This window comes from Sycon ciliatum, chromosome 13 (genome assembly GCF_964019385.1).
Source record: "Sycon ciliatum chromosome 13, ocSycCili1.1, whole genome shotgun sequence".
In the NCBI taxonomy this organism is placed as follows: domain Eukaryota; kingdom Metazoa; phylum Porifera; class Calcarea; order Leucosolenida; family Sycettidae; genus Sycon; species Sycon ciliatum.
Window position 1 is genome coordinate 5629536 of NC_088655.1, and position 25907 is coordinate 5655442.

Sequence of the window (25907 nt, forward strand, 5' to 3'; positions counted from 1 at the left end):
CTCGGTGTACAGTGGTGGCAGAGGCATGAGCTGTGAGTGGAGACGGTTGCTGGAGATGGATGGTGATGAAGGGAGAAGAGTTACGCTGCCTGACGATGCGCGGAGATTGTTTGATCCTGCAATTTCAGTTCGAGCGCGGTGGATTTCTAGACGATGTGTCCTCATGGCTGTTTTTCAACGCTTGGCCTATCGCTGATATCCCTGCGTGGAATGTTCTTCCAGTGGAGTCCAGGTTGGACTTCGGGTGCCCACACTCCATCACCTGGTTGATTGTTTCGGAACTGCAATAATACAGGTTCAAATAATTATTGTTTCCTTTTTGTGCGTTTCTCTTGTCATCTCTCTTTTCTATACGTCGCACACCAGATGTACTACTATCGCTGTCTTTCTCCTGCTATCTCTCTCTGCTTGCTGTTTTTTGTTTTTGTTGCCACTGCCCCTCATCATACCCATGCTTGGGTGGAGGGCGGCGTGACCTGTTAGGGTAGCTGTCAATACAGTACAGTACAGTGTGTGTGCATGCGTGCGTGTATGCGTGTGTGTATGTGTGAGTGTGCGTACATACTTAGATGTGTACGTGCGTATTTGAGTGTGCTAGCCTGTGTGTGTGTGTGTGAGTGTGTGTGTGTGTGTATGTGTGTTTGTACACTTATGCCAGATGGTGTTGTGTCTGCTGCCAACGGGCTCGGGTGCTTAAAGGTGTATTGTTGTACCTACCACCTTTGTTGGTTCCAGGGTTCATAATTATACTTCCTACTTGAAGTATACATACCTGTTAACCATGTACTGCTTCTGGCTAGATTAACTTTTGTGTAATCATTGGTGCTAGTAAAGCTTATATCAGATCCACTCTGATTTAGCCACCCCCACTTGTAGCAAGTATTACCTTCACTGGGGCAGGGCCAAGAGGAAACTGCAGTTGGATCCTGGGACGGATACCCTGATGCCGTCAATCCTTTTTCTGCACCTTGTCCTCTCCCACTTACTGATGTGTGGTGAGCCCATAAGTGGGATCAGTTCAAATCCACCCTAGTTTGGGGATTTCAGGGGGTGTCGGCCATTGGGTGGTTCAATAGCCAATTGAATCATCTTTCCAAGATTCCTTTTGAGTCTCTCTCCCCTCTCACAGGGAGACCCAGGTGACCAGTGTTGGCAGTGAGCAAGTACAGTACAGTACAGTACAGTACAGTGTGTGTGAAAATGGAAAAAAAAGATGAAAAATAGGGATTCACTGGCCAGAAAAAGCCACTTCAATCAGCTGTGCGGTGGACACCAGGCTAAAATTAATTGCGGTCAAATCATCATCCTTGCAAGCTGTTGAATGATGTTATCATAGCACAAGTTGCTATGTCTAACATAGCTGTTAGCTATCATCGCTTCTGCGATGGGCGTGCCTGAGTTCTGAGTTCTGAGTGTGTGTGTTTGTGTGTGTGGGTATATGTGTGTGGGTGTGTGTGTGTTTGTGTGTGTGTGCGTTTGTATGTGTGTGTGTGTGTGTGTGTGTGTGTGTGTGTGTGTGTGTGTGTGTGTGTGTGTGTGTGTGTGTGTGTGTGTGTGTGTGCGTGTGTGCATGCGCGTTCGTGTATGTGCGAGCGTGCAATTGTCCGTGTGTTTGTGATTTTCTGTGTTGGTTTGTGTGTTTGGGTGTATGTGTGTTTGAACATGCTAACATGTGTGTATCTTTATCTGTTTGTTTGTGTGTTTTGTGTGTATATGTGTGTATGTATCTGTATGTGTGTTAGTGTGTGTGTGTGTGTGTGTGTGTGTGTGTGTGTGTGTGTGTGTGTGTGTGTGTGTGTGTGTGCCAGCTAGTTCGGTTGGTGGGTACACTTATGCCAGATAGTGGTGGGCCTGTTGCCAATGGGCTCGGCTGCTTGAAGGTGTATTGTTGTACCTACCACCTTTGTTGGTTTCAGGGTTCATATACTTTCTATTTGAAGTATACATACCTGTTAACCATGGACTGCTTCTGGCTAGATTAACTCTTGTGTAATCAATGGTGCTAGTGAAGCTTATATCAGATTCATTCTGATTTAGCCACCCACACTAGTACCAAGTATTACCTTCACTGGGGGCAGGGGTACCTGCAGTTGGATCCCGGGACGGATACCCTGATGCCGTCAATCCTTTTTCTGCACCTTGTCCTCACCCACTTACTGAGGTGTGGTGAGCCCATAAGTGGGATCATTTCAAGTTCACCCTAGTTTGGAGATTTCAGGGGGTGTCGGCCGTTTGGTGGTTCAATGGCCAATTGAGTCATCTTTCCAAGACTCCTTTTGGGTCTCTCTCCCCTCTCCCGGGGAGACCCACGTGACCAGTTTTGGCAGTGAGCAAGTACAAGTACAAGTGTGTGTGTGTGTGTGTGTGTGTGTGTGTGTGTGTGTGTGTGTGTGTGTGTGTGTGTGTGTGTGTGTGTGTGTGTGTGTGTGTGTGTGTGTGGTGTGCGCACGAGCCTGCGTGAGTGTTTGTTTGCATACTTGCGTGCAAAATATGTGTTTTAATGGTGTGTGTGTTCGTGCATGTGTGTGTGGGCGTGGGTGTGTGTGTGTGTGTGTGTGTGTGTGTGTGTGTGTGTGTGTGTGTGTGCATGTGAGCATGTGAGCGTGTTCGTGTGTGCATGCATGTACGTACATATCTGTGTGCTTGTTTGCTCGTGCGTGCGTATTTGTGCTTGCATACCCAGGCTCTTCTGATGCTGGCAGCATGCTTCTATGGCAGCATTCATTGTGTCCAGTTTTTACTGTGGTGTGATCCGTCGCTCTTGCACCGCGAAGTTATGTTCGATTTTGGTAATGAGCCACGACAGGTGAGTACTGGCAGAAGTGCTCGGCATGAAACTGTTTGTTCTGATCACTGGTTTGTTTATTCTGATAAACTGAGCACGTGCTCATGCAGCGTCACTTTGCTGTCAAAGATGTTCCCAGAAAATTGAATGTTCCTCTCTTTGTAAATGTGGTGAACAATGCGCCTCAAAGCCATATAGAGTAAAACCTGTAACTAAAGACCACCGTGACTAGCGACCAGCCTGGTACTACAGTAAAACCTGTAACTAAAGACCACCGTGACTAGCGACCAGCCTGGTACTACAGTAAAACCTGTAACTAAAGACCACCGTGACTAGCGACCAGCCTGGTACTACAGTAAAACCTGTCACTAAAGACCACCGTGACTAGCGACCAGCCTGGTACTACAGTAAAACCTGTAACTAAAGACCACCGTGACTAGCGACCAGCCTGGTACTACAGTAAAACCTGTAACTAAAGACCACCGTGACTAGCGACCAGCCTGGTACTACAGTAAAACCTGTAACTAAAGACCACCGTGACTAGCGACCAGCCTGGTTCTACACACCACTTCGCCAGGCACGGACGGTTTCATATACAAAAATGCACTGTGCCTAGCTGCTGAACGTGCCTAGCTGCTGAACGCGACCAGCGACTGCCTTTTCTTGTCCCAATGTCGATTTTTGACCCGTAACCAGCGACCGCGGTGCAGGAAATCGAAGGTTGTTCGAAGCTCTTCGAATTTTTGATGATTTTCTGTCCTGAATGGACTGTTTCGATACTACAGCTGCACGAATGAACGCAATCTCATTTTGACTATGGGCTGCACTGCACTTGTCATAGTTTCAAGTGCTCACATGAGCAAACATGAAATGAAACGTCTTGGAGAGCACCTGCTCGAACCTGCTCTATGATCGATGCTACTTCTCAAAGGAGAAATGGCATTGCGCAAGTGGTGGGATATTGTGTTAGCTACATTTTGACATACATATCAGAGATTGGATTCATATAGGGTTGCGCGGTGCAAACCTCTAACTAAAGACCATCTGCCACTAAAGACCACCTGCCACTAAAGACCGTTTCTTCTTGCCCCAAGGGGTGGTCGTTAGTTGAAGGTTTACTGTATACACGGTATACTTTAGTAGAGGTACAACATAACCACTGGCCAGTGGGTATACTTTAGTAGAGCTACAACATAACCACTGGCCAGTGGGTATACTTTAGTAGAGCTGCAACATAACCACTGGCCAGTGGGTATACTTTAGTAGAGCTACAATATAACCACTGGCCAGTGGGTATACTTTAGTAGAGCTAGAACATAACTACTGGCCAGTGGGTATACTTTAGTAGAGCTACAACATAACCACTGGCCAGTGGGTATACTTTAGTAGAGCTACAACATAACCACTGGCCAGTGGGTATACTTTAGTAGAGCTACAACATAACCACTGGCCAGTGGGTATACTTTAGTAGAGCTACAACATAACCACTGGCCAGTGGGTATACTTTAGTAGAGCTACAACATAACCACTGGCCAGTGGGTATACTTTAGTAGAGCTACAACATAACCACTGGCCAGTGGGTATACTTTAGTAGAGGTACAACATAACCACTGGCCAGTGGGTATACTTTAGTAGAGCTACAACATAACCACTGACCAGTGGGTATACTTTAGTAGAGCTACAACATAACCACTGGCCAGTGGGTATACTTTAGTAGAGGTACAACATAACCACTGGCCAGTGGGTATACTTTAGTAGAGGTACAACATAACCACTGGCCAGTGGGTATACTTTAGTAGAGGTACAACATAACCACTGGCCAGTGGGTATACTTTAGTAGAGCTACAACATAACCACTGGCCAGTGGGTATACTTTAGTAGAGCTACAACATAACCACTGGCCAGTGGGTATACTTTAGTAGAGCTACAACATAACCACTGGCCAGTGGGTATACTTTAGTAGAGCTACAACATAACCACTGGCCAGTGGGTATACTTTAGTAGAGCTACAACATAACCACTGGCCAGTGGGTATACTTTAGTAGAGCTACAACATAACCACTGGCCAGTGGGTATACTTTAGTAGAGCTACAACATAACCACTGGCCAGTGGGTATACTTTAGTAGAGCTACAACATAACCACTGGCCAGTGGGTATACTTTAGTAGAGCTACAACATAACCACTGGCCAGTGGGTATACTTTAGTAGAGCTACAACATAACCACTGGCCAGTGGGTATACTTTAGTAGAGGTACAACATAACCACTGGCCAGTGGGTATACTTTAGTAGAGGTACAACATAACCACTGGCCAGTGGGTATACTTTAGTAGAGCTACAACATAACCACTGGCCAGTGGGTATACTTTAGTAGAGGTACAACATAACCACTGGCCAGTGGGTATACTTTAGTAGAGCTACAACATAACCACTGGCCAGTGGGTATACTTTAGTAGAGCTACAACATAACCACTGGCCAGTGGGTATACTTTAGTAGAGCTACAACATAACCACTGGCCAGTGGGTATACTTTAGTAGAGCTACAACATAACCACTGGCCAGTGGGTATACTTTAGTAGAGGTACAACATAACCACTGGCCAGTGGGTATACTTTAGTAGAGCTACAACATAACCACTGGCCAGTGGGTATACTTTAGTAGAGGTGAACGATAGGGGAAAAGATACTGTAGTTCTCCCAAGGGTACAAAACCCCCAAGAGTGTGCTACTTCAGTTTTGTTGTAACACGTTATGAGATGGCAGGACTTTACATCACTTGACGAGCTTGCACATAGTATGTTCACACCGTGCATGATAGATAGAGGGTTGAACCCACCCCTGTTTTGGGTTCAACTCTCCTCGGGTCACTTTGCATCGCTTGCCAGCGTTACCTTCTGAACCACGTGTGATGTGAAATTCTGGCGTAGCAGCACTGGATAAAGGCTGTGTGGTCAGTTGCACACTCTTGGGGTGATGTGCTCATTGTATCACTAATCTGAGGTTATGAGCTCAGTTCATAGGCACCACTGATGCAAGTATTATTCTGAATTTTGTGTCAAGTTCCAGCAAGCATTTACTATGTCCCCGTCCTCTACGACACACACACTAAGATGATATATGCTGTGTTCTTGGAGAAGTCAATTGTACTTCGAGTACATGTGTATGGTACTATGCTGCAATAGAAAGGAAAAATCTGGATCTTGTATGCTTTGCAGGTGATTGTAAGAATGTGTATGTGTGTATGTATGTGTTTGTTGCTATGGTGACCTAATAGGACTGCGAACCAGTATCACTTCTACATGTCTGCGCGCTCCGTGGACATAAAGCACTGTGTGAGCTGCTGATAAAAAATGGTGTCGATGTTAATGTCCAAGATGAGGTGAGCTTTGGAGGTGGAATGCACTAATCAAATGAGCTTTGCAACAAACTCTTGTGACATCAAGTATTTTTCAAGGACACCAAACCATTTGTCCTCATGCGCTGAATTTTAATGTGCGCATGTGGACATAGTGCACGGCATCATGTATGCCAGGGCCGTAGCTGCCACATACTTGACTGGTCCGGAGGGACATTTTTACCTTATAATGATATGACCGAATCAAGTTACTACAATGTACCAGTACATGTAGTGTACCTATATAGGTTTTTATTTTATTTTATATTTTTACTATGTTCACATACCCAACTCATAAATAATACAGAAAGACAATGGTACTGAGACAAGGACAAACGTGACAACTACTGAGAAGGGGCTGCACCGAGATGCAGCAGTGATGGTGGGGCATTGATGGCTCTGCCGACCTTAGGTCTCGGCATCACGGCCAGAAACACAAACCAAAAACAAAAAAAGATAGAGCTGTAAGGGTCAGCAAAAATAAAAATAAAGCAAGGGCAAACAACAGCTAGTACTAGTGTGCAGCGCATTCGTAGCAATGGGAGTCATTGACGGGGCACTTGAATGTAGGTGGGTTAACAGGCAGAATGTCCGTGGTCCATCGCCAATCCTGTCGGCGGAGGTATTCGTTTACGTTGCACTTAAACTTTTGAAGATTTTTGCTAATTGGGCGGAGTCTAGAAAAGCTGGCGGCAGGGAATTCCACAGCTGGATTGCACAATGTGGGAAGCTGGGGAGAATGGTGTCTGGTGCTTGACGCGGTAGGGGATTTCGTAGCTGGGAACTGTGCCCGGCGGCCATACGAAGATCGTTTCGAGTGCGAGTGGCGTCACGGGGCTCAAGCCTTGGTGGGAGGACTGCTAGCAATTGAGTCGAACCGGTGATGAAATGCAGTTTGTGCGTGTATGTTAATGCAGCAACGTATCGCCGTAGGCTGAGGCTCTGGAGCTCCGTCCCGGGACCATTGATGCGCAATGCACGGCGTTGGATGCTGTCTAGGCGTGCAATGTGGGATGGATCAGCTCCCATCCAGACGAGCGGGGCATACTCCCAAACGGGCCGTACAAACCCCTTGTACATTGTGAAGTGGCCTTCTCGGGAGAGATAGGGCGCAGCTCGCCGCAGGAGGCCCAGACGCTGTTTGCCACGTATAGACACTGCGCGGATATGCTCCGCGAAGGACAGCTTCGGATCAAAAGTCACCCCCAAGAGCTTTATTGTGGATAACTCTGGCACAGGGTTGCCTCCAAAGAGGAGAGAGGGCAAGGCTAGCTGCGTTCTTTGCAGCGTGCATCGTCAGTTGAAATATTTTTGGCGAAGTCACAGATTCGTGAGTGATCGTGGCACAGTGCCGCATATTGAACACATTCCAAAATCTGCTGACTCACCCTCGTATACTAGTGTGTCCATTCGAAAATCTCTATGAAATCATTCGTATAACCTCTAGATGTATACGAATTCTCATAACTTGGAGAAAGATGATTGACACAGTCTTGTGTGGATTGAATAAACGTCTTCAGGCTGCGAAGTGCACTGAATGACCTCTCCGATGTGGTGTTCGTGGTTGGAAGAATAAGCAGTAGGTGAAACAACCAGCAGGCAGGCAATGGCTTACACAGCTGGTGCGAAGTGAGCAGCTAAGCTCCTTACAACTTACAGCCTGTTTGGGCGCGTTCCTGTCACTCGAGTTGAACCCCCTTTGAACCTTTGAGTTGAACCTTGGTGTGAAGAAAAGTTGTAGCCTGCAGGCACGATGACCAAGTGACTGGTGTACGGACCAGCACGTGATCGCTTACTCACCTGTGTTTTATTTTGGAATAAGGGCCAAACGCTGCATCGTAGCCTTCTTGGAACAATAACAGTCGACTCCGCATCCAAAAGACTACAACATATGGGCCAATCGTGTTCATCCGTGCTCATAGGAACGAAATGGCGCTTTTAGTGACATTTTGCATAGAAATCCCTCTCTATTTAATAGTGGTTGCGACTTCGAGGATGATTTTTTTGGGAAAGGGTTTGCTCCCACACCGGAGTCAAGTGTCGGAATAGCGCGAGCTCCAGTGTGGGAGCAAATCCTTTCCAAAATCCCCCTCTGATAGGGTCACCCAGTTTCGGTGGAAGAGCGTGAGTTCGATTGGGGATAAAGGAGGAAAAGAGCGTCTCGAATTCCTCGGACCAAAATCATTCGACTCAGCATCCTGAAGACAGAAAATGGTAGAATAGACCAATCCCGAAAAGATTGTCTGGGTTCGAAAGGGGGCATGTCAACTGAGAGTGCACTGTACAATACAAATATGGGACTAATTGATCAGCATGCGGCACAGGATGTGTTTGATAGTTCGCGTGTGAATGCGAGGGTAAGTACACGGTTAGCCCCTGCACCCGTAAATATGCAAGAACCTCCAAGTGAACCCGCACGCCCAGCTTGGGCACTCGTGAACCCACGCAGTCAGACACAAGCGAACACATGCACGCACACGCCACTGGCGTACCCATGCTCTGACACGCAGACACCCGCACAACGTACCGCTCACTATGGCGTGCACAAACATACAATAGACACATTGGGTTGGGGGTTGGCAGAATTTCTTTTGGACAATTCAAGTATTCAAGAATATGCTCTTTGATAATAATTGATTGAGTAAAGATGCATGGAGGAAACTAGCATCGTCGGGAGCTAAACTAGCATACTGCCCACCGAGGTCGCCCGAAGGGCTAAACTAGCCTACTGCCCACCGAGGCCGCGCAAATGGCCGCCGAGGGCAGCAAACCGCCCGCCGAGGGCTAAACTAGCATACTGCCCACCGAGGGCGCTCAAATGGCCGCCGCGGCCAGCAAACCGCCCGTTGAGGGCCAGTATCATCTTGCCCGCCGAGGGCAAACACAAACGGCTACCGAGGCCAGCAAATCACCCACCGAGGGCTCACATGACTGCCTGGCATCAGGCGTCACAACATACAGACACAATAGGAGGCCCGTTTGCCCCAAAAAAGATAGTAGTCCTAGAAACCATGGCATCCCGTTCCCCGCAATCCACAACGAGCTAGCTATGTGACCACGGCTGCAATTGCAGCGAATTACTCACAGTAATACCATGCCCGTGCAGGCATACACACACTAGTTTGAATTGCGAGAGCCGCTCACTAACTTACAAGATAGGCATCCCGGCTGGCTGCCGCACGTAACATTCGCATGCAGAGCTTCTCCAGCGGCCCGCCGGCTTTACTTGTGGTGGGATAACAGGGACGGGGAGAGCACTAGCTGGCCACTGTCCTCTGACACCTGGACTCGTATTCCTGGCTGGCTCGTCCGCAAGGGGAGTGAGGAACAACGCAAGCTCCACATATTTCCCGCGCAGCACCTCGTCGTACGTACTGCGGGACACGTGGTCAGTCGCCCATTAGGCCTCGGTCACACTACGGCAAAAATGCTGCGTCAGCGTCAGAATCATGAGCCTTTCCATGGCAACTGACGCAGACGCGGGAAATTTGAGCATCAGACGCTGCTGCATCTGACGTGGGGAAATCGGCCGTGTTGCCGCTGATAGGAGTGACGCTTGGCGAAAAAACAGTGTCTTTTAAGGCAGTTGCTTGAGTTGAGCAGTCTTTCGACATTCGTCTCTTCAAGGTTTGTTTTGTTCCCTCTTTTTTCGAGATGAGTCTGTGGACCTACGAGGCCGAGGCTGCTCTTCTCAAAACCTGGCGGAAGAGCGAGGCGTTTTCTGAGAAGAAAATGATGTTGAAAAAGGACAGTAGTATGAGTGGGTCATCGCTCAACTGGAGCCTGCTGACTTGTGAGTGTTGTGTTGTCGTCAAGAGCCCCCAAAAAGGAGAACCAATATGACGAAGTCAGGAGAAACACAGCTGAGATGCGGACTTTTCTTGGCTTATCCATGACACTACAACTGAAAAGGGCTTCAAATAATTCAGAAGGAAACAACAACAATTGTGCACATGTGGACCTTTCGTCTTCTTGTAATAATGAAAAATCAATGAAAATTTTGAAAATTTTGTCTGACAATTATTTTGTATAATAAACAAAAGGACGGTTTCCGTGGGAATCCATGTCGTCATTGAGTTTCCCGGGTGATTTTGTCACGTTGACAAATGCGTCAGACCGCGGCAGTCACGAGCTGCAAAAACAAAACACTGTGTGACCCCGCGACTGCGTCAAGTGCTGCGGCTTGACGCTGCGTCCAGCTTAACTTGCTGTAGTGTGACCGAGGGCTTACAGGACCCGACATTGACAGCACTAGGGTTACACACATAATCATTGTATGCGAGACTGCTGGAGATATTCACACTAGGAGTAGGCACACGAGAGCTATGGATAGTCACAGCACTAGGGGGAGACAGCCCGTCTACAACAGTCGACGCAGCCACCGGGGTAGGGAGGCTAGCACTAGAAGGCACACGTGTGGAACTACTACTACACACACCCGTACCTGTGGGAAGCGACTCCTCCACCTGCACCCAAGGATCGGCAGTGTTGGCAGGGGTAGCCGGGCGGGACGGACGGCGTGTCGACCCCGCCTGACCTGAGGCTGCAAGGGCGACGGCTCCAACAGCCGCCTGGACCAATGTGGCGATCAAGGCCTGGAGGGTTGCAATTTGGCAAGGAAAAAACCCGGGCACCGGAGCCAGCATTGCCGGGGAGCAGGGGGTGCTGCAGCAGCAGGAGGAGCTCGAGCAGTCATGCTGCGGGTCGGGGGAGCAGGGGGTGCTGCAGCAGCAGGAGGAGCTCGCTGCGGGGCGCGACACGTCGGGTACTCATCTCAGCAACTAACGGAGAAAAGGGAAAACCTCGGAAGGAAGAAAAAACTTTGACTGCAAACGCAAAGAACTCTCCTTCGCACAAAGACAGCTCAGCAAAACACGTCTCCAAATTATTAGACGCCGCCTCAACTGTCCATAAATATTGCCAGGCCACACGCTGCGCACGCAGTGGGAGGATCAGATCCAAGGCCCACTGCGGCGGTACAGAGCGTGGCAACATCGGTCGGAGACGCTCAGAAGCAGCTGGAGTCTAGGCCGAACGACGTAGAGGCGCAAGACGTAGAGGCGCAAGACGTAGAAGCGCAAGATGTAGAAGCGCAAGACGTAGAGGCGCAAAAGACGTAACGTCGCAAGACGTAGAGGCGCAAGACGTAGAGGCGCAAGACGTAGAGGCGCAAGACGTAGAGGCGCAAGACTTAGAGGCGCAAGACGTAGAGGCGCAAGAGTTAGAGGCGCAAGAGTTAGAGGCGCAAGAGTTAGAGGCGCAAGACGTAGAAGCGCAAGGCGTAGAAGATAAGGAAACGAGAAGGGCGATACTGGTTAGCACGGAAGAAGTAAGCGGCGAGACTGTGTGGAACACGGAGATCGAATGTAGGTTATCTGGTCCAGCGTCCGCCCCACGAGGCAGTGGCCCAGTGACTGTGTTGTGTGTAACAGCCCAGATCGGCAAGCTTGGTGTTGAGACTGTTGAGGTGAAGCCGCTCGGTGCGGAATCAAGCCAACAGCGGATGGACAAGTTCGCCATGACGATCCTGGGTAGCTCCGCAGTCATTCCGGTATGTGCTCTCGTGAAGCCAACGTTAGAGATTGATCTGAAGTGCGCGAGTCCGCAGACCACTGCGCAGTTGGCAGAAATGGTGAGCACTGGTAATATTCCACCCTGGCCACCCCCACAGCAGCGGATGACTCGCTTTTTGACTCGTCAGTTGTAGTACGGCGGTGAGAAGCCCTTTGGTGGGGAGAATGTTGTGAAACCACAAGTTCTCGAGAGTGAAAGGCCTTCTCGCTTGTGACATTGTGTTCGTGTCAATGCAGTTGTATCCCGACTCCGCCGTACCGTTGACGATTACGACGTATACGCTACATGCGCTATGTGCGGTTTGCTGTGTGCGCTGTAGTTGTATGTTGTATGTGTATGCTTTTCTCATATACGCTGTCATTTTCACGCTATAACTACCTGGTGGTTTTAGTGTTAGTTATTCAGTTGTTCATTCATTGTTTCATTCAGTCATTCATTGTTCATTGTTATTAGTCAATGGAAGTGAAATTATACTGTTGAGAATATTAATAGTTGTCCTCGTGCCGTGTGGGGTCATTCGTTCCTGATACTTTAGAGAACCAGAGGGTTCACAACACTTTATGAGGAGTGAAGTGAAGTTTCTGGGCCACATCGTCTCCAAGGACGGTCTGCGGCCGGATCCACGGAGAGTGTCTGCTGTTACTGACCTCAAGCCACCCAAGAATGTCACGGAGCTGTGACGGCTTCTCGGCATGTTCAACTTCATGTCACGGTTCATCCCGAATCTGTCAGAAGTCAGTGCTCCACTTCGTCTTCTGCTGGCCAACGACGCAGTCTGGGAATGGTCTGCAATGCAACAAGCAGCCCTGGATCGGCTGAAACTGCTCGCTACCGACACCCCCTGCATGTCATTCTTTGATGCGAGACGGCCGACAGTCATCAGTGCAGATGCAAGTAGCTATGGTCTCGGCGCCGTTTTGCTGCAAAACCACGACGGCAGTCCCGTCCAGTTGTGTACGACGTCGACTGAGCAGCAGTGAGCAGCAGTATGCGCAAATTGAAAAGGAGTGCCTCGCCGTGGTTAGGGCCTGTGAACGGTTCCATGGTTTCGTGTACGGCGACCCGTCATTGACGGTCCATACTGACCACAAGCCATTGATACCTCTGATCAACACGCGCGACTTGAACCGTGTACCACTGCGCTGCCAGCGACTGCTCATGCGTCTTATGAAGTACAACCCCGCAGCTGTGTATATTCCCGGAAAGCAGCTTGTTGTAGCGGACGCCCTATCACGCGCTCCAGACGCGTCGGTCGACACGCCAATGTCTCAGCTGGCGAAAGAGATCTTTCTTCACATATCAACGATCACCAGTGAAATCGTCTCGGTACGCAAAGCGGAAGAGCTTGCGGCCAACACTGCAGCAGACACCGTTTTGCTGCAAGTCCTGCAGTACACAAAGTCTGGGTAGCCCGACTCAGCCCATCTTGTAGAGGATGCAGTCCGCCCTTTCTTTCACAAACGTGCCCTACTGTCATGCAGCAATGGCGTCTTGTATCATTGCACCAGGATCGTCATTCCACCCAAGCAGCGTGCCTCGGTCCTTTCCACTCTACACGAAGGCCACCAGGGTGCCACGAAGTGTAAGGCATTAGCGCGAAACTCAATGTGGTGGCCAGGCCTTGCCAAAGAAGTATACGCACTGGTTTGAGCATTTCCCGTCTGCTGTAAACACCGCCTCCAGCACAGCGAGCCACTTCAGCCGGTTCCGCACCCTCAGCTCCCATGGCACACCATTGGCTGTGATCTGATGGAGCATAATAGTAAAGTGTACCTCCTGGTAGTTGACTACTTCTCGCGATTTCTCGACGTCATCCCACTGCTTTCCACGACGTCTGCCAGCATTGTCTCCAAGCTGCATGGTCTCTTCGCCACCCATAGCATCCCAGCATGCCTTGTGAGTGACAATGGTCCCCAGTTTGCAAGTGCGGACTTCCGTAGCTTTGCCTACTTGTACGACTTCAGTCACCGAACCTCCCGTCCTCGCTACCCCCAATCGAACGGCGAAGGAGAACGAGCTGTCCGAACTGCTAAGGAGCTTCTCAAGAAGAACCTGAGTCTGCCTGATGCTCTCCTAGCGTATCGCAACACGCCACTAGCCAACGGCTTTGCGCAAGCTCAGCTTTTGTACGGTCGACGTATCCGCACGACCGTCATGACGTCTTCAGAGCAGCTTCACCCAGAATGGCCCGACATCACCGCTCTCCTGACCACTGAGCACACCCTGCAGGAGAAGCAGAAAGAGGTTTACGACAGCCGCCATGCTGCCCGACCTCTGCCGCCATTAGGGTCCGGTGGCAAGGTGTGTATCCCAGACTTGAAGAAGGAAGGGAAAGTAGTGGAACGCCTGTCAAACCGTTCGTACAATGTGGAGACAAACACCGGCACTGTTCATCGCAACCGCCGACACGTCATCAAGTAACCCTTGGACGACACCGCAGTTGTTGTTGATGTTGAGCCAAACACCGCTGACCAGCCAGCAGCACCACGTCGTTCGGAACGGGCAACTCGAGGTGTCCCAGGAAACCGTCTCGAGGTGTCCCAGCAAACTGTCCCACAGTACCGTACCATCAAAGACAGCTGGCCACAATATTCAAAAAGGGGTTTCAAATGCAAGATCATAACGTGAAGCAACTTGGAAGAATGAGTATGTATGCGAAGTGTACCGGGATAATGCATGCAGGACGATAGTGCGGGTTCGAATCCTAGGTCATATTATCTTGAAAAAACACTTCAGTATTTACACAATTGGGTGAACTCACCCATTCCACAATTCTCTGCAAATCTGAACCATTCCATTATAATACAACGTTCCGGCACTTGGCCATCGTCAGGTAATAACAATGAATACCGTGGAAGCCACACAAGAGCAGTATATATACGCAGAGTATAGCGCCAAAAAAAGATGCGAATTATGTCACCTAGTATCCAGAAGAGGGGGGGGGGACAGAGAGAGAGAGAAGGTGCAACTAGCACATCACGGAGAAGAAGCAGCAGAAAGTAGCGAGCCATTGCACTGTGCTCTGTGACGTGAGCGCGAGTGTCATGGCGTTACGCAGAGTGTAGCGCCAAAAAAAAAAGGGATGCGAGTTATGTCACCTCTATGCCAGTCTCAGCCGGTGCTTGTGTTAACTGTTAATAAGGCCAAAACAAATAATGACATTGTTTCCGGTCGCCCGACCGGGCCACTTTTTCCCAAATTCTGAAACTTTTTTTTGGTCCCAAATGTATACAAACGGTGGCAATGCCATGTGTGCAAGTGCACTCAACGAGTCATAACTCAGTCAAATCTCAACCGAATGCCACAATCGAAACACCTACAAGGTAGCAGAGATTCTCAGCTGTCGGCGCGAAAACCTCCGGGGTCGATACGAGCTAGAATAACAGAGCTGGAAGGACTCGAACTGTTTGCTTGATTTCTCAGAATGTACGAAAACAGGAATACACCCCATGCTGTACAAGAACAGTGAGTCAGTCAACTTTGACATTGATCCTTGCCATGATATATGTACAATGTACATGTGTAGGTGCTCTTGTCCATCAATACCACAATGATTGAGGAACCAAAAAAAGTATCCAAAAAAAGTTTCATTCCGGCCGACCGAGTCTCCTTTTTGAGGGGTTGCCGACCGGAAACAAGCCTATTTTTTGTTTAGGCCTAACCAAGCAACTAAAACTGAATCACTATCCGGACATTGTCATCAACGAGGCGCGCACACGAGCTAGCAAGCCAAAGCGTCGGCGTTGGACACACCCATCCAGTGCCTTCTTGAAATTACCATTCAAATCTGACCAAGTGGATTATGCTGTAAACAAAGCCATACGAAAATATAAAATACCCGTCAGAGTCGTGTACGAGAATGCTGGAAGCCTGAAGCGTATATTGTGGCAGTCTGCCCTAGTACGTCCATTATGCCTTAAAGCCAAAAACCCAGCACAGCGGAGAACGAGAGGTCGGCCCAAGGGACCGTGCCTGACATGCCAGACGGGGGCCCAGGATGCCTGCATGCAGAACAATGTGATATTCGAAACAAAATGCAAGAAATGTGAACAGCAATATGTTGGCGAGACGGAGCGATTCCTTGAGACCCGGCTGGATGAGCATACTGGAGACGCACGAAGGAGGACAGTAGACAAGCCCTGGGGGGACCATTACAGAACCAAGCATCCTGACTGCACTTTGGCTTGCGGAGAAAGTGCATTCTCGGAAGTCACCGTCATCGCCAGAGAGCCCGACAGAGCCCGTCGCAAGCTTCGTGTGGCCATTGAAATACGTGACACCAAGCCACCAGTTAACACAAGCACCATCTGGGACCTTCTATAATGCATATAGCATAATATTACACCATACTGTACATATACATGTACTAGTATACTACTTTCATTACCTGGGCTACCATCTGCACTTGCCTCTTTTTCACTTTTTGACCACACTGCTTCATCACACTTGACATACTTTGACTTTTTCTGCGACTCCGCGACCCGCCATCGGGGGCAAGTCGTCACTCTACACCTGTTTCCTATCACCCTGTCTCCCTGCTTCACACCTGACTCATACTCACAGTCGACTAGTCACAGCTTGCTACTGCCCAGCGCGCTGCCATCGGTGCGGGTGGCAAACCTCTCTCCCCCCCCCCCTCTGCATAGAGGTGACATAACTCGCATCCCCTATTTTGGCGCTACACTCTACGTAACGCCATGGCACGCGCGCTCCCTTCACAGAGAACAGTGCAATAGCGCGCTACCTTCTGCTGCTTCTTCTCCGTGATGTGCTAGTTGCACCTTCTCTCTCTCTGTCCCCCCTTCTGCATACTAGGTGACATAATTTGCATCTTTTTTTGGCGCTATACTCTGCGTATATATGTTGGACTCAGTAGAGCGTCCAGCCCCTATATGATGTCCAACCCCTATATAGAGTTCATTGGTCCAAAATCCACTGTACAGAGTCCAAACTTGGAATCAACTGTGAGCTCAAAGTTTAGATGGACATCACTCCCTGTATAGAGTCCAGCCAATTGGCTTCACCCATTGGTCCATTGGTCCAAAATCAACTGTATGGAGTCCAAACTTTGAAATCAACTATAAGGAGTCTTTATGTGGACAACACTCCCTGTATAAAGTCCAGCCAATTAGGCATCCCCTATCCAGAGTTCGAAATTAGACACAGAATCTGCTGTAAGCAGTGAATATTAACCAGAAAACGGCCTCTCCCTTTAATCCTTTACATCATTCACTTCTCAAGATAAAAGTAAGTATTGAGGCGCCACTGCAGCCACTTCATTACATGAAAAACCCTACAAACACCATCCTGAAATCAAGTGGTCTCTTCGCAGACGCTGCAAATTACAATATCTCAATCATGTAGTGTTGCCAAATTATTGCGCACGCACACACACTACTTGTTGCTCACTGCCAAAACTGGTCACGTGAGTCCCCCCGGGAGAGGGGAGAGAGACTCAAAAGGAATCTTAGAAAAGATGACTCAATTGGTTATTGAACCGCCCAATGGCCGACACCCCCTGAAATCCCCAAAACTCTGGGTGGACTTGAAAATGATCCCACTTATGGGCTCACCACACCTCAGTAAGTGGGTGAGGACAAGGTGCAGAAAAAGGATTGACGGCATCAGGTATCCGTCCCGGGATCCAACTGCAGTTACCCCTGCCCCCAGTGAAGGTAATATTTGCTACTAGTGTGAGTGGCTAAATCAGAGTGGATCTGATAAAAGCTTCACTAGCACCATTGATTACACAAGAGTTAATCTAGCCAGAAGCAGTCCATGGTTAACAGGTATGTATACTTCCAATAGAAAGTATATGAACCCTGGAACAAACAAAGGTGGCAGGTACAACATTACACCTTCAAACAGCCGAGCCTGTTGGCAACAGACCCAACACAATCAGGCATAAGTGTACCTACCAGCCGAACTAGCTGGCACACACATGCACACACCCACACAACGCCAAGAAAATACCTAGAAAAAAACCAAGAATCGAAAGAGAATAATGGAGAGCCAAGGATTAATTATTTGTTTTCAAATTATTCGCACACACACACACACACACACACACACACACACACACACACACACACACACACACACACACACACACACACACACACACACACACACACACACACACACACACACACACACACACACACACACACACACACACACACACACACACACACACACACACACACACACACACACACACACACACACACACACACACACACACACACACACACACACACACACACACACACACACACACACACACACACACACACACACACACACACACACACACACACACACACACACACACACACACACACACACACACACACACACACACACACACACACACACACACACACACACACACACACACACACACACACACACACACACACACACACACACACACACACACACACACACACACACACACACACACACACACACACACACACACACACACACACACACACACACACACACACACACACACACACACACACACACACACACACACACACACACACACACACACACACACACACACACACACACACACACACACACACACACACACACACACACACACACACACACACACACACACACACACACACACACACACACACACACACACAAACTTATACAACGCCAAGAAAAGAGTAGAGACACAATACACACGCAACTCCAACAGCCATGCAAACGTCCACCCATTTACACGTAAAGTCAAGAGGGATAACAAATAATTATACGAAACGAATGCATACTTGGGCGGATGCACGCAGGTTTACACACATGTAGTAGTGTACGAGAGTAACATAGTGCAGTAGTCAGCATAATACTAGCACATGCTGAGAGGGCAATAGCAAGCTTCACCATTGCTCATGGCCATGCAAATGTTCAGCAGCACTCAGCTCCGCAAGCTTCTGAAGATCAGCACACCTGCAACAAATAGACAGGACAAGGATACTCTTATTACCATAATGATGCATGGGAGCACACAACTACCAAGTTCTCAACGAATGTGATGCTCAATGAAAATCCATCCACTCAATGACCTGTGAACAGGTGACGGTGGGGACAATAATATATTAGTAATACGAGGAATAACATCGTTTGTGCACACTCAAAACGCACAGACACACCATCATACATAATTATAGTGTACACAGTGTTTCACTTCACTGCAACTAAATTGAAATGAGATGATTTTTAAAAACAATCTGTACAGCGTTGCCGTCAGTCAGTCTTCCCCAAGATGGAAATGCAATGATATGTTGTCACGAGGCAGTTTCACTGACACAATGTCATGTTTGTGACATCAAAACGGTTACTTCATGGAATACGAGTACTTTGAAGTACATGTATTGGCTTGAGAAGCTTTTTCTTGTCATCGGCATACAAGAAATCCTCCTCCTACTACTACTACTAGTACACTGGCACTGCGGTTGTGGATCCAATTGCATTTGACATCATACTAGAGCCTAGTAGTAGAGGAAGAGTGTCGTGGAGTTCACATAATTATCACAGGGATAAAAATACATTTCTCATGAAATAAAATTATTGATGATAGCTAGACGATTGTATACGATTGATGCAAAGACAGTTCTTGCAGTCCTTGAGGACTATTACGAAGTGGTTGATTACTTTTAGGGCATTCATTCAAGCAACAACAAACAAACGCGATACGATCCTTGAAAATGGAAAAAAATTCAAGCATAACAACAGAACAGCAGACCATTCGAAACGAGTAAAAGCTTCCTTACCTCAGTCATCGTCCTGCCATGTAGTTGGACAGCCTTTTGACACGGTGGTACAGGCAGCTCTTGTCCAGTCAAACACGGTATCCTTGTGGCGTCCAACTAAAGAGAGTGTCAGTGTATCTGACTCGTCAGATTGGAACTGTGCTGAACGTTTCTCGTTCTCCACTTTCTGCTTTCATCCCTCGCTCTGATGAAACCGTTCAAACGCCTTACTGGCAACAATGGCCAGCCAAACAGGGGATCCTTGTGGCGTCGAACGAAAGAGAGTGTCAGTGTACCTGACTCGTCAGATTTGAACTGTGCTGAACTTTTCTCGTTCTGCAATTTCTGTTTTCACCCCGCACACTGATGAAACGTCTTCAGAGAACCACAAGACGCTTGCTTTCCGATTTGATTTTGAACGTTTCCTTATCCTCCTTGGTTACCTCGAGACAGATTACTGTCAGCAACTGCACAGCAGAACTGGCAGCCATGGCTGAAGTGAAGAAAGGAATGCGCTGCCACGAGGCAAGCAAAACTGAAAAGGTGTTTCTTCTCTTTCGGGCACAACACACAGGACGGCGTGACTGGATGAACTGGACTCCTGGACCGTGAATAGGCGACTTGTAGAAAAAGTGTACTCCTTATAGGGGATTGCGCGGCAGGATGAAGCTGATCAAAACTAAGTGGACTCCTGGACTCTGTATAGTGGATTTTGGACCAATGGACTCTATATAAGGTGCTGGACATCATAAAGTGCATGGACTCTATACTGAGTCCTACATATATACTGCTCTTGTGTGGCTTCCACGGTATTCATTGTTATTACCTGACGATGGCCAAGTGCCGAAACGTTGTATTATAATGGAATGGTTCAGATTTGCAGAGAATTGTGGAATGTGTAAGTTCACCCAATTGTGTAAATACTATGAAACTGCAGGCAGCCTCAAAACTTCTTCTCAAAAATACGTCAGTTGGAGAAATGAAAAAATACATAACATCTCTACGTTTTTTCGCCTAGGTCAAGGTGGTAGACGGTGTCGTATTACCCTCGAATGCAAAGAGAAAGCTTATATAACCCAATAAATTCTGCAATTACTTTTTCGGAACTCATATTCAAACCGATTGAAATGTTTTTGCATTACAATGATGTAACCAATCAATGGAAAAAAAACATTTCCAACAGTTCTAATAACATGCATGATGAACTAGGCATAAAAGCATACCGTAGGGCCCTGAGCTTCCAAGCTCTCTATTATTAATTCTTTTTTCAAACGGGTCCAAGGAACCCGCCTCCCCCCCCCCCCCCCCCCAGGGTCGCTGACCTGCTTGAACCGGCACTGGAGCTGACACTGCTCAAAGTCCATAACCAACTTAATTGAAGACCAAACCTTCTCAGATGCTAAGTACAGTAAATCCTGGTACTAAAGATCACCGTGACTAGCGACCAGCCTGGTACTAAAGATCATCGTGACTAGCGACCAGCCTGGTACTAAAGATCACCGTGACTAGCGACCAGCCTGGTACTAAAGATCACCGCGACTAGCGACCAGTATGGTACTAAAGACCACCGTGACTAGCGACCAGCCTGGTACTAAAGACCACTTCGCCAGGCAGGGAAGGTCTCACATTCATACATGGTTGGGTGGTGCAAACCTGTAGCTTAGGACCACCTGCCACTAAAGACCACTTTCTCTGGCCCCAAGGGGTGGTCGTTAGCCACAGGTTTCACTGTAGAAGGCATCAATTCCCAATTAATTTTTCATCGATAAGGATGTGGAACTCTCTATGCCAGTGCCTGTGTTGTCTTTACTAACTAAATGCATGTATGTGTTTGTGTTTCTCTGTGTGTGTGAGTGTGTGTGTGTGTGTGTGTGTGTGTGTGTGAGTGTGTGTGTGTGTGTGTATGTGTGTGTGTGTGTGTGTGTGTGTGCGCATGCGCGCGCTTGTGTGCATGTGTGCTCACGCACGTGCGCGCATATGCGTGTATGTGTGCATGTGTATGTATGTATGTGTATGTGTTTGTGTGTGTGTTGTGTGTACATGATTTGTATTCATTAATGATGCTACTTCCAGGATGGTTGGACACCACTCCACTATGCAGCATACGGAGGTCATGTGTCCGTACTAGAATATCTACTTAATGCTGGACACCCATTGGAAGCGAAAACTTCGGTAAGTCAGGATATCCCTGGTGCATGCTTGTTTGGGTAGGAGCAGAAAAGAAGGATTGCCGTGCTTTCGCGATTAGACCCCTCTCTTGAATAGTGCTCTATGTTGAAGAGTGCCCCAGTCTCTAAGAGCACATGAAAAAATATGCAGCCCTCTATTGAATTGTGCCCTCCCCCCCCCCCCCCTGCTTGTTACGAAGCACATGTGCACGTTTGGTGTTCCAGGCCATGTGATGAGAAATCATGGTCGTTCTGACGTAATGTCCTGACACTTCACGGACATACCATTTTTGCCGCAGAAGTCTGTGAAAGCCAACATTTTTTTATTCTCGACCCAACGATTAAAGACTCCGGGAAGCTTTTGAACGAACACATTTTCTCTGGAAACCGCACAGAAACCTTGTTGCTCTCAACAGTCCACTTGTCAAAACTGGTGGCACGCACAGCGCGGAACTTCATGCCATGAGGTGGGCCATCGTGGCCACCTTTTCTCTTCCCGATCTTTAAGGACTAGAACTGATCTCGTCGAATGCGAAATCGGCATTCTTGCACATACTTCTTTTCCAACGATAAGTTGAATAACTCCACTAATAACTTGTAGGTCGATTTTCACAATTTTGAGCTTTCTGGAAGGCTCCATTCATAAGAAATACACTTCCTGTAGACATGACGAGCATCAACGTAAAAGTACAGTGAGCGAAGCAAGTGTACACGCCAGGGTCATGTTAAGGAGGTTTGGGACAGTTTAGGCAAAATTTCATAATCATGATATTTTGATGTGAACAGATTGCTTGGAGTCTAAGGTACCTTAGGTTTCAAATTCTGAAATAAAAAAGGGTGGTCCCCATATCCGTTTTGTCAACTTCAGTCACTTTTCCACCCTTAGTTTTTACGGACATTGCTGGGTGGTTGCACATTTTCTACTATAAGTATTATCTTTATAATCTCTTGCAGCATTGCATTGAAACTTTCGGAAATACAAACCGACTCGGTTTGAATTGTGAAGAAAGTAGGAAAATGTCATTGGGACTAAGCACACCACCGAAAATTGCAAAATGCAAAGCTGCGCTTTTCCTTGAAAAAGGAGAAAAGAAAGTAATTTCTCACATGATTTCCAACGTAATATTTTTATGAACATGGGTTTATGGGATCCTTTCATGGAAAGGAACAGGTTTGCCAAATAAAACACAGGGTGTCCCCATATTCGTTGAGACAATAAACACTACTAATAAATGTACGAAAAATGTCATATTTTGATAGTGTATGTTCAGGCATGCAAAGTGGCTCAATTTGATTTGTTAAAAAGGTAAAAACAACCCAGATAGTTCTGTCTTTTTTGGTAATGCCTCCTAAGCGATTTAAAAGCAAGTATCAACGTAGTTGAGAAGAAGTAGCGACGACCCGGCCATTATGGAATCCAATGCACCACACCACCACATTGCGCTCTTGGCCGATCCAAACTCTGCACTCACATCACCATCACCACAGCGAGGACAATTCCGGTATATAGATTGAAACTGACAAAGACACTCCAGACAGCTGTTTCGCTCCTCCTGAGCACATCAGTGGAGGCATACGATGTTCAATGAATAAATAATAAGAATAGACTGATCTTTATAGGGCTAAATTGTCTGGAGGGTCATTGTCAATATCAATCTATAATATTATACCGGAATTGTCCTCGCTGTGGTGATGGTGTTGTGAGTACAGAGTTTGGATCGGCCAAAAGCACAATGTGGTGGTGTGGTGAATTGGATTCTATAAGCAGGCGCGTAACGCCGTATCGCAAAAATCGCAAACAAAGCAGCTAGAGTTTGCCGCACTATGTTCGCAAAACGCCCAAATAAAAGCAGGATAAAAAGTATCACAAAGTGCCCGCGTTAAACGTAACCTCGTTCATCAGTGTTTCGATGAGTGCACTGTACTTGTACAATCATGTACTGAATAGGTTCATCACACATGTTTTCTTCACGCTACACTGTATATCAGTCTTGAACAGGATTGTACATGCAGCCATTTTCGGCACCTTTGAAACCGTACAACAGCTGAGTGACCTGAGCGCCCGGGGGGGGGCGGGGGAGTGGGGGGGGGAGGGGGGGGGGGGGTTAGCTGAGTGTGAAGCAAGGAGCAGCAAGTACCGGTGTTTTAATGCTCCATGGTGTGAAGTGACTACACTGTCCTGTTTTTGTTCCAACTTGCTGCTCCCTGCTATTTGAGGAAAAGAAGCCATGCTTGTTTGCAAGTCCAACTGTCGCAGCCTCCAGAAAAACCTTTTTAAGAAGCAGCCGATAGTACATGTACATATAGTTCAAGATCAAAGGGAATGATGTACATGTACAACGTATACCATGGTATACAATGTAGTCTGCTGCATCAGACTCATTTCTGAGTGCAGTTTACCGCGAAACTTCAAAATAAAAGGAGCTGGCTGAGCAAAAATCCTTGGCTGCAAAAATTAAAATAGGATGAATTTTTTACCCTATGTCACGTCACATGACCTTCCAAAGCAGACTAAAATGGGCTAAGCTACGCCCCTGCATAAGTATCAACGTAATTGAAAAAAAAAGAAAATTGCCCCTATTGGGATTAGAACCCACAAACCTTGATTTGGGAAAGAAAAAAGAAAAAAAGGTCGCCAAAAGTGGTGTTCGAACCCACAAACCTTGATTTGGAAAAGAAAAAAAGAAAAAAAAAGGTTGCCGAAAGTGGGGTTCGAACTCACAACCCACGGCTGTTAGCTGCACTTGGATCGCGGCAACTTAGTTTTCTGCACGGGAACCATGAAAAATCAATGCATGCTCATGCATAACCAGTCAGCTGGCCTGCTCGCCCACGCATTTGACAAGTAACAATTCCATCAAATTTGAGATATCGCTTTCGTTCTAAGTCTCAAAACAGTTCTAAAGTCACCAAACCACGCTGGTAATCGATGGCTATTCAATGTTAACATCTTCAGGAAGACTTCAGCCGTTTCCCGAGAGTTTGGGCATCGTTGCCGTTATTTTTCACGGTGTTCTTCTTCCTCCTGTCTGGAGCTGCAATTGCATCCTGGACTTATTTGAAAGGTATTTCGTGCGGGCTGTGGGGGGGGGGGGGGGGGGGTTCCAACAGGCATAAACTGACATTGCTATAGGATAACTGGTAACTTTCACCCTTCAAGGAGGTAGAGCAATGAGAATTTTTTTGTGGCGGTCGTCCAATTTTTGTGGCGGTCGTGGCTGTATTTGTGCACTTCCAAGGCTTTCATTCTGCCTGATAAGACTCTCTACTGTATGGGAATCGTTGTTTAGGCACATGTAGCTGTCTTATTTGGTAGATCTGCTGTTGTCAATCACTTGGGACACTTTGTGTAACCTATTTGTCTTTCGTTCGTGCCATCTATCAGTTTTGTAGGGTGCCTTGACCTGTATTTGTGAACTTCTCGAGTAAAGACCCTAATTCTTGACTGGAGTCACGTCTTGAATAGAATTTGCTGGGCGAGCCCTTGTTCACGCAGTTGTCCTTATCGTAATAGTCAATATCTGCTTGCTGGACGGACTAGCGGCTAGAACAGGCATGACCAAATGGTCCAAGTGTGCACTAGTACACGATTATTGTTTCCATCATCGTGAAACTGCAGTCGTCTGCCTTTGGCACTGAGGACATGAGGAGAGTTGATTGTTACTTCTGCTCAGCAATGAAGCGATCATCAGCTCTCTTTGTTCTAATTATTGAGAGGACATACCGGCATCGCAATCAAGTAAAGATTAGCCAAACCTCGCCAATCTCCAAAGAGAGTCGAAGATATTTTCTCCAAATGCAAAGACGATCTTTGTGAGTTTGTGACTTGCATTTGCGTGCATACATGGGCAAGTCACGGACCACGGCGAGTGCACGGTTACCATGCCTTCTCCAACCGACGCCATCTTTCTAAGTTGCCGCTTCTTGACAGCCGTGAACCTTCGGTCCTGTTTTTTGTTTTTGTTTTTTTGTTTGTTTGTTTTTTACATCGGAAGCTTAATAGTGCAGCTGCACAAGTATGAAGAGGCCAATGGGACCAAAAAAACAAAAAACCTCTTGGCCAAAATGGGGATAACTGTCGCGAACCTCCTCAATTGCGATGGAAATACTCATCGCAATACAATTCCCTCAAAGTTTATCGTAGAGCGCTGGGATTTTTGCAAAGACTTCTGGATGCCCGTAGCCTGATTGTGTCGTAGCACCTGGCTGGCTAGGG

At 47.5% G+C, this 25907-nt stretch overlaps 1 long non-coding RNA gene across 1 annotated transcript; it reads left to right on the forward strand.

Moving 5' to 3' along the window:
- Nucleotides 1-2682: 2682 nt before the first annotated feature.
- On the forward strand, nt 2683-21708 carry LOC135830095 (uncharacterized). The gene is made up of 3 exons (XR_010555991.1): nt 2683-2806; nt 6058-6162; nt 21597-21708. It is a non-coding gene; the product is annotated as an uncharacterized LOC135830095 (long non-coding RNA).
- Nucleotides 21709-25907: the final 4199 nt, after the last annotated feature.